The sequence below is a fragment of the Arachis ipaensis genome, chromosome B1 (assembly GCF_059453495.1).
Source record: "Arachis ipaensis isolate K30076 ecotype BB chromosome B1, ASM5945349v1, whole genome shotgun sequence".
NCBI lineage: Eukaryota > Viridiplantae > Streptophyta > Magnoliopsida > Fabales > Fabaceae > Arachis > Arachis ipaensis.
The window spans coordinates 81,944,215-81,950,963 of NC_142436.1; the positions used below are offsets into that span (position 1 = coordinate 81,944,215).

General features: G+C 38.3%; 1 non-coding gene across 1 annotated transcript; it reads left to right on the forward strand.

Annotated features, from left to right (window-relative positions):
• Nucleotides 1-3,802: 3,802 nt before the first annotated feature.
• On the forward strand, nucleotides 3,803-3,910 carry LOC148577227 (small nucleolar RNA R71). The gene has a single exon (XR_015903083.1). It is a non-coding gene; the product is annotated as a small nucleolar RNA R71 (small nucleolar RNA).
• The last annotated feature ends 2,839 nt before the right edge of the window (nucleotides 3,911-6,749 follow it).

The window sequence follows — 6,749 nt, forward strand, 5'->3', positions numbered from 1 at the left end:
ATAGAAAATGAAAAACAGAAGAAATAAGAATAAGGAATGAATCCACCTTAGTGATGGTGGCGTTTCCTTCTTGAGGAACCAATGATGTCCTTGAGCTCTTCTATGTCTCTTCCTTGTCTTTGTTGCTCATCCCTCATTGCTTTTTGATCTTCTCTTATTTCATGGAGCATGATGGAGTGCTCTTGATGTTCCACCCTTAATTGACCCATGTTGGCACTTAATTCTCCTAGGGAGGTGTTGATTTTCTCCCAATAGTTTTGTGGAGGAAAATGCATTTGAGGCATCTCCTGGATCTCATGGTGATGAGCTTCATACGCCTCTTGAGCTCTATGAATGGGCTCTCTTGCTTGCTCCATCTTTTTCTTAGTGATGGGCTTCTCTTCCTTAATAGGAATGTCTCCTTCTATGAAAGCTCCAGCTGAGTAACATAGATGGCAGATAAGATGAGGAAAAGCTAGCCTTGCCATGGGAGATGACTTTTCGGCTATTTTGTAGAGTTCATTAGAGATGACTTCATGAACTTCTATTTCCTCTCTAATCATGATGCTATGAATCATGATGGCCCGATCCATAGTAACTTCAGATCGGTTGCTAGTGGGAATGATTGAGCATTGAATGAACTCCAACCATCCTCTAGCCACAGGCTTGAGGTCCAATCTTCTTAGTTGAACCGGCTTGCCTTTGGAGTCAATCTTCCATTGAGCTCCTTCCACACATATGTCCATAAGGACTTGGTCCAACCTTTGATTAAAGTTGACCCTTCTAGTGTAGGGGCGTTCATCTCCTTGCATCATGGGCAAGTTAAACGCCAACCTCACATTCTCCGGACTAAAATCTAATTATTTCCCCCGAACCATTGTAACGTAGTTCTTTGGATCCGGGTTCTTACTTTGATCATGGTTCTTGGTGATCCATGCATTGGCATAGAACTCTTGAACCATTAGGATGCCGACTTGTTGGATGGGATTTGTTAGAACTTCCCACCCTCTTCTTTGAATTTCATGTCGGATCTCCGGATACTCATTTCTTTTGAGTTTGAAAGGGACCTCGGGGATCACCTTCTTCTTGGCCACAACATCATAGAAGTGGTCTTGATGGGCTTTGGAGATGAACCTTTCCATCTCCCATGACTCGGAGGTGGAAGCTTTTGTCTTCCCTTTCCCCTTTCTAGAGGATTCTCCGGTCTTAGGTGCCATCATTGGTAATGGAAAAACAAAAAGCTTATACTTTTACCACACCAAACTTAGAATATTGCTCACCCTCGAGCAATAAAAGAAAGAATAGAGGAAGAAGAAGAAGAAAATATGGAGAAGAGGGGTGAAGTGTGTTTCGGCCAATTAGAGAAGAGAGGGTTGTGTTGTGTGAAAATGACGAAGAATGGAGGGCTATATATAGGGGAGGGAGGGGAGTTAAGGTTCGGCCATTTAGGGTGGGTTTGGGTGGGAAATTGGTTTTGAATTTTGAAGGTAGGTGGAGTTTATGAGGTAGGTTTATGGGGAAGAGTGGATGGATGTGAGTGGTGAAGAAGTGATGGGGAAGAGAGGTTGAGGTGATTGGTGAAGGGTTTTGGGGAAGAGTGTTTATGGGATTGTGTGAAGAAGTGATGGGGAAGAGAGATGGGGATCCTGTGGGGTCCACAGGTCCTGAGATGATCCTGTGGGGTCTACAGATCCTGAGGTGTTCAAGGATTTACACCCTTGCACCAAATTAGGCATGCAGAATGCCCTTGCACGCAACTCTGGGCGTTCAGCGCCAAGTTGGTGCCCATTTTGGGCGTTCAACGCCCATTTACTGCCATTTCTGGCGTTGAACGCCAGAACCATGCTTGTTCTGGGCGTTCAGCGCTAGGATGCTGCCCATTTTGGGCGTTCAGTGCCAGAACCATGCTCTGTTCTGGCGTTGAACGCCAGGCAGATGCTTCCTCCAGGGTGTGATTTTTCTTCTGCTGTTTTTGATTCTGTTTTTAATTTTTCTATTTATTTTGTGACTCCACATGATCATGAACCTATAAAGACATATAACTAAGAAAAATATTGTTAGATAAATAAAAATTGGGTTGCCTCCCAACAAGCGCTTCTTTAATGTCAATAGCTTGACAGTGGGCTCTCATGGAGCCTCACAATTGTTCAGAGCATTGTTGAGACTCTCCAACACCAAACTTAGAGTTTGGATATGGGAGTTCAACACCAAACTTAGAGTTTGGTTGTGGCTTCCCAACACCAAACTTGGAGTTTGACTGTGGGGGCTTTGTTTGACTCTACTTTGAGAGAAGCTTTTTCTGCTTCCTCTCCATGGATGCAGAGAGAGATCCTTGAGTTGTAAACACAAGGTTGTCCTCATTCAATTGAAGGATTAATTCTCCTCTGTCCACATCAATCACAGCTCTTGCTGTGGCTAGGAAAGGTCTTCCTAGGATGATGGATTCATCCTCTTCCTTTCCAGTATCCAGGACTATGAAATCAGCAGGGATGTAAAGGCCTTCAACCTTTACTAACACATCCTCTACTTGTCCATAAGCCTGTTTTCTTGAATTGTCTGCCATCTCTAATGAGATTTTAGCAGCTTGCACCCCATAGATTCCCAGTTTCTCTATTACAAAGAGGGGCATGAGGTTTATTCCTGAACCAAGGTCATACAGAGCCTTAAAGATCATGGTGCCTATGGTACAAGGTATTATGAACTTTCCAGGATCCTGTCTCTTCTGAGGCAATGTCAGTTGATCCAGATCACTTAGTTCATTGATGAATAAGGGAGGTTCATCTTCCCAAGTTTCAATACCAAATAATTTGGCATTCAGCTTCATGATTGCACCAAGGAACTTGGCAGCTTGCTCTTCAGTAACATCCTCATTCTCTTCAGAAGAGGAATACTCATCAGAGCTTATGAATGGCATAAGGAGGTTCAGTGGAATCTCTATGGTCTCTGGATGAGCCTCAGAGTCCTTTGGTTCCTCAGAGGGAAACTCCTTATTGATCACTGGGAGTCCCAGGAGGTCTTCCTCCTTGGGATTCACGTCCTCTCCTTCCCTTACAGGTTCGGCCATGGTGCTTATGTTAATGGCCTTGCACTTTCCTTTTGGATTCTCTTCTGTATTGCTTGGGAGAGTACTAGGAGGGATTTCAGTGATCCTTTTACTCAGCTAGCCCACTTGTGCTTTTAGATTTCTAATGGAAGACCTTGTTTCATTCATGAAACTTACAGTGGCCTTAGATAGATCAGAGACTAAGTTTGCTAAGCTAGATGGATTCTGCTCAGAATTCTCTGTCTGTTGCTGAGTGGATGATGGAAAAGGCTTGCTATTGCTAAACCTGTTTCTTCCACCATTATTAAAGCCTTGTTGAGGCTTTTGATCCTTCCATGAGAAATTTGGATGATTTCTCCATGATGAGTTATAGGTGTTTCCATAAGGTTCACCTAAGTAATTCACCTCTACTATTGCAGGGTTCTCAGGATCATAAGCTTCTTCTGCATAAGAAGCCTCTTGAGTACTGTTGGATGCAGCTTGCATTCCATTCAGACTCTGGGAAATCATATTGACTTGCTGAGTCAATATTTTATTCTGAGCCAATATGGCATTCAGAGTATCCACTTCAAGAACTCCCTTCTTCATAGGCGTCCCATTACTCACAGGATTCCTCTCAGAAGTGTACATGAACTGGTTATTAGCAACCATGTCAATGAGTTCTTGAGCTTCTGCAGGCGTTTTCTTTAGGTGAATGGATCCACCTGCAGAAGTATCCAATGACATCTTAGCTAATTCAAATAAACCATCATAGAATATATCCAGGATGGTCCATTCTGAAAGCATGTCAGAAGGACACTTTTTGGTCAACTGTTTGTATCTTTCCCAAGCTTCATAGAGGGATTCACCATCTTTTTGTTTGAAGGTTTGAACATCCACTCTAAGTTTGCTCAGCTTTTGAGGAGGAAAGAACTTGGCTAAGAAAGCCGTGACCAGCTTATCCCAAGAGTTCAGGCTGTCTTTGGGTTGAGAGTCCAACCACACTCTAGCTCTGTCTCTTACAGCAAAAGGGAAAAGTATGAGCCTGTAGACTTCAGGATCTACTCCATTAGTCTTAACAGTATCAAAGATCTGCAAGAATTCAGTTAAGAACTGAAAAGGATCTTCAGATGGAAGTCCATGAAACTTGCAGTTCTGCTGCATTAGAGAAACTAGCTGAGGTTTCAGCTCAAAATTGTTTGCTCCAATGGCAGGAATGGAGATGCTTCTTCCATGTAAATTGGAATTAGGTGCAGTAAAGTCACCAAGCATTCTTCTTGCATTATTATTATTATTTTCAGCTGCCATCTTCTTTTCCTGTTTGATAATTTCTGACAGGTGCTTGCTGGTTTGTTGTAATTCAGCTTCTCTTAGTTTCCTCTTCAGAGTCTTTTCAGGTTCTGGATCTGCTTCAACAAGAATATTCTTGTCCTTGCTCCTATTCATATGTCAAAGAAGAGGGCACAGAAAAATAATAATAATAGAGATCCTCTTTTTTTTCTTTTTTTTTGTGAGTGAGGGAGAGATGTTAGTAGATGAATAAAAAAAATAGAAGGAGATGAGAGAGAAGAGAATTTTTGAAAATTATTTTTGAAAAAAGAGTTAGTGATTTTCGAAAATAGTTTTTGAAAAAGGTTAGTAATTTTCGAAAATTAAAATAAAAATTTAAAATAATTAGTTAATGAAAAAGAAATTTTGAAAAAAGAGGGAAGATATTTTCGAAAATTAGAGAGAGAGAGTTAGTTAGGTGGTTTTGAAAAAGATAGGAAAGAAACAAAAAGTTAGTTAGTTAGTTGAAACAAATTTTGAAAGTCAATTTTGAAAAGATAAGAAGATAAGAAGTTAGAAAAGATATTTTGAAATCAAATTTTTGAAAAAGATAAGATGAGAAGATATTTTTGAAAAGATATGATAAAAATTAGTTTTTTTGAAAAAAGATTTGATTTTTAAAATCACAATTAATGACTTGATTCATAAGAAATCACAAGATATGATTCTAGAACTTAAAGTTTGAATCTTTCTTAACAAGTAAGTAACAAACTTAAAATTTTTGAATCAAAATATTAATTGTTATTGTTATTTTCGAAAATTTGATATAAAAATGAGAAAAAGATTTTTGAAAAATATTTCTGGAATTTTCGAAAATAACTAAGAAATTTGAAAAAGATTTGATTTTTGAAAAAGATTTTGAAAAAGATAAGATTTTCAAATTGAAAATTTGATTTGACTCATAAGAAACAACTAGATTTTAAAAATTTTGAAAAAGTCAATTCAAATTTTCGAATTTGATGAGGAGAAAAAGGGAAAGATATTTTTTTGATTTTTGAAATTTTTATGAAAAACATGAAAATGATGCAATGCATGAAAATTTTTGGATCAAAACAATGAATGCATGCAAGAATGCTATGAATGTCAAGATGAATACCAAGAACACTTTGAAGATCATGATGAACATCAAGAACATTTTTTTGAAAATTTTTATATGCAAAGAAAACATGTAAGACACCAAACTTAGAAATCTTTCATGTTTAGACTCTAACAAACGAAAAATGCACATGAAAAACAACTAAAGATGCAAAACAAGAAAACATCAAGATCAAACAAGAAGACTTACTAAGAACAACTTGAAGCTCATGAAGAACACTAAGAATGCATGAATTTTCGAAAAATGCAAGATGCATATGCAATTGACACCAAACTTATGATATGACTTAAGACTCAAACAAGAAACACAAAAATATTTTTGATTTTTTTTATTTTCTAATTTTTTTTGGATTTTTTCGAAAATTATATGAAAAAGAAAAAATAAGGATTCCAAAATTTTTAACATGAATTCCAGGAATCTTGCATTCTTAGTCTAAAGCTTCAGTCCAGGAATTAGACATGGCTCACTAGCCAGCCAAGCATTCAATGAAAGATCCGGTCTAAAACACTAGACATGGCCAATGGCCAGCCAAGCTTCAGCATGTAAATTAGGAACAGCAGCAGGTGGATTAGCAACAACTAGCTTGCTCTTGATAACAAATTGCAAGCCTCAGTCCAAATAAATTTAGACATGGCTTTACAGCCAGCCAGGCTTCACATGCTTCATGAAACACTAGAATTCATTCTTTAAAAAATTTTGAATAATTTTTTTTTTCGAAAACAAAGGAGAAATTTTTGAAAGATTTTTGAAAAATTTTTGAAAAGAAAACAAAAAGAAAGTTACCTAATCTGAGCAACAAGATGAACCGTCAGTTGTCCAAACTCAAACAATCCCCGGCAACGGTGCCAAAAACTTGGTGCACAGAAATTGTGATTACACTTTAATTATGTAAAATTCATCGCTCTTTCTTTCCCTGGTAATGGCGCCAAAAACTTGATGCCAATACCATGGTTCACAACTTCGCACAACTAACCAGCAAGTGCACTGGGTCGTCCAAGTAATACCTTACGTGAGTAAGGGTCGAATCCCACGGAGATTGTTGGTATGAAGCAAGCTATGGTCACCTTGTAAATCTCAGTCAGGCGGATATGAAATAGTAATGGAGTTTTCGAAAACAATTAATAAAACAGGGATAGAAATACTTATGTAAATCATTGGTGAGAATTTCAGATAAGCGAATAGAGATGCTTTCGTTCCTCTGAACCTCTGCTTTCCTGCTATCTTCATCCAATCAGTCTTACTCCTTTCCATGGCTGGCTTTATATGATACATCACCACTGTCAATGGCTACTTTCGGTCTTCTCTCGGGAAAATGATCCAAAT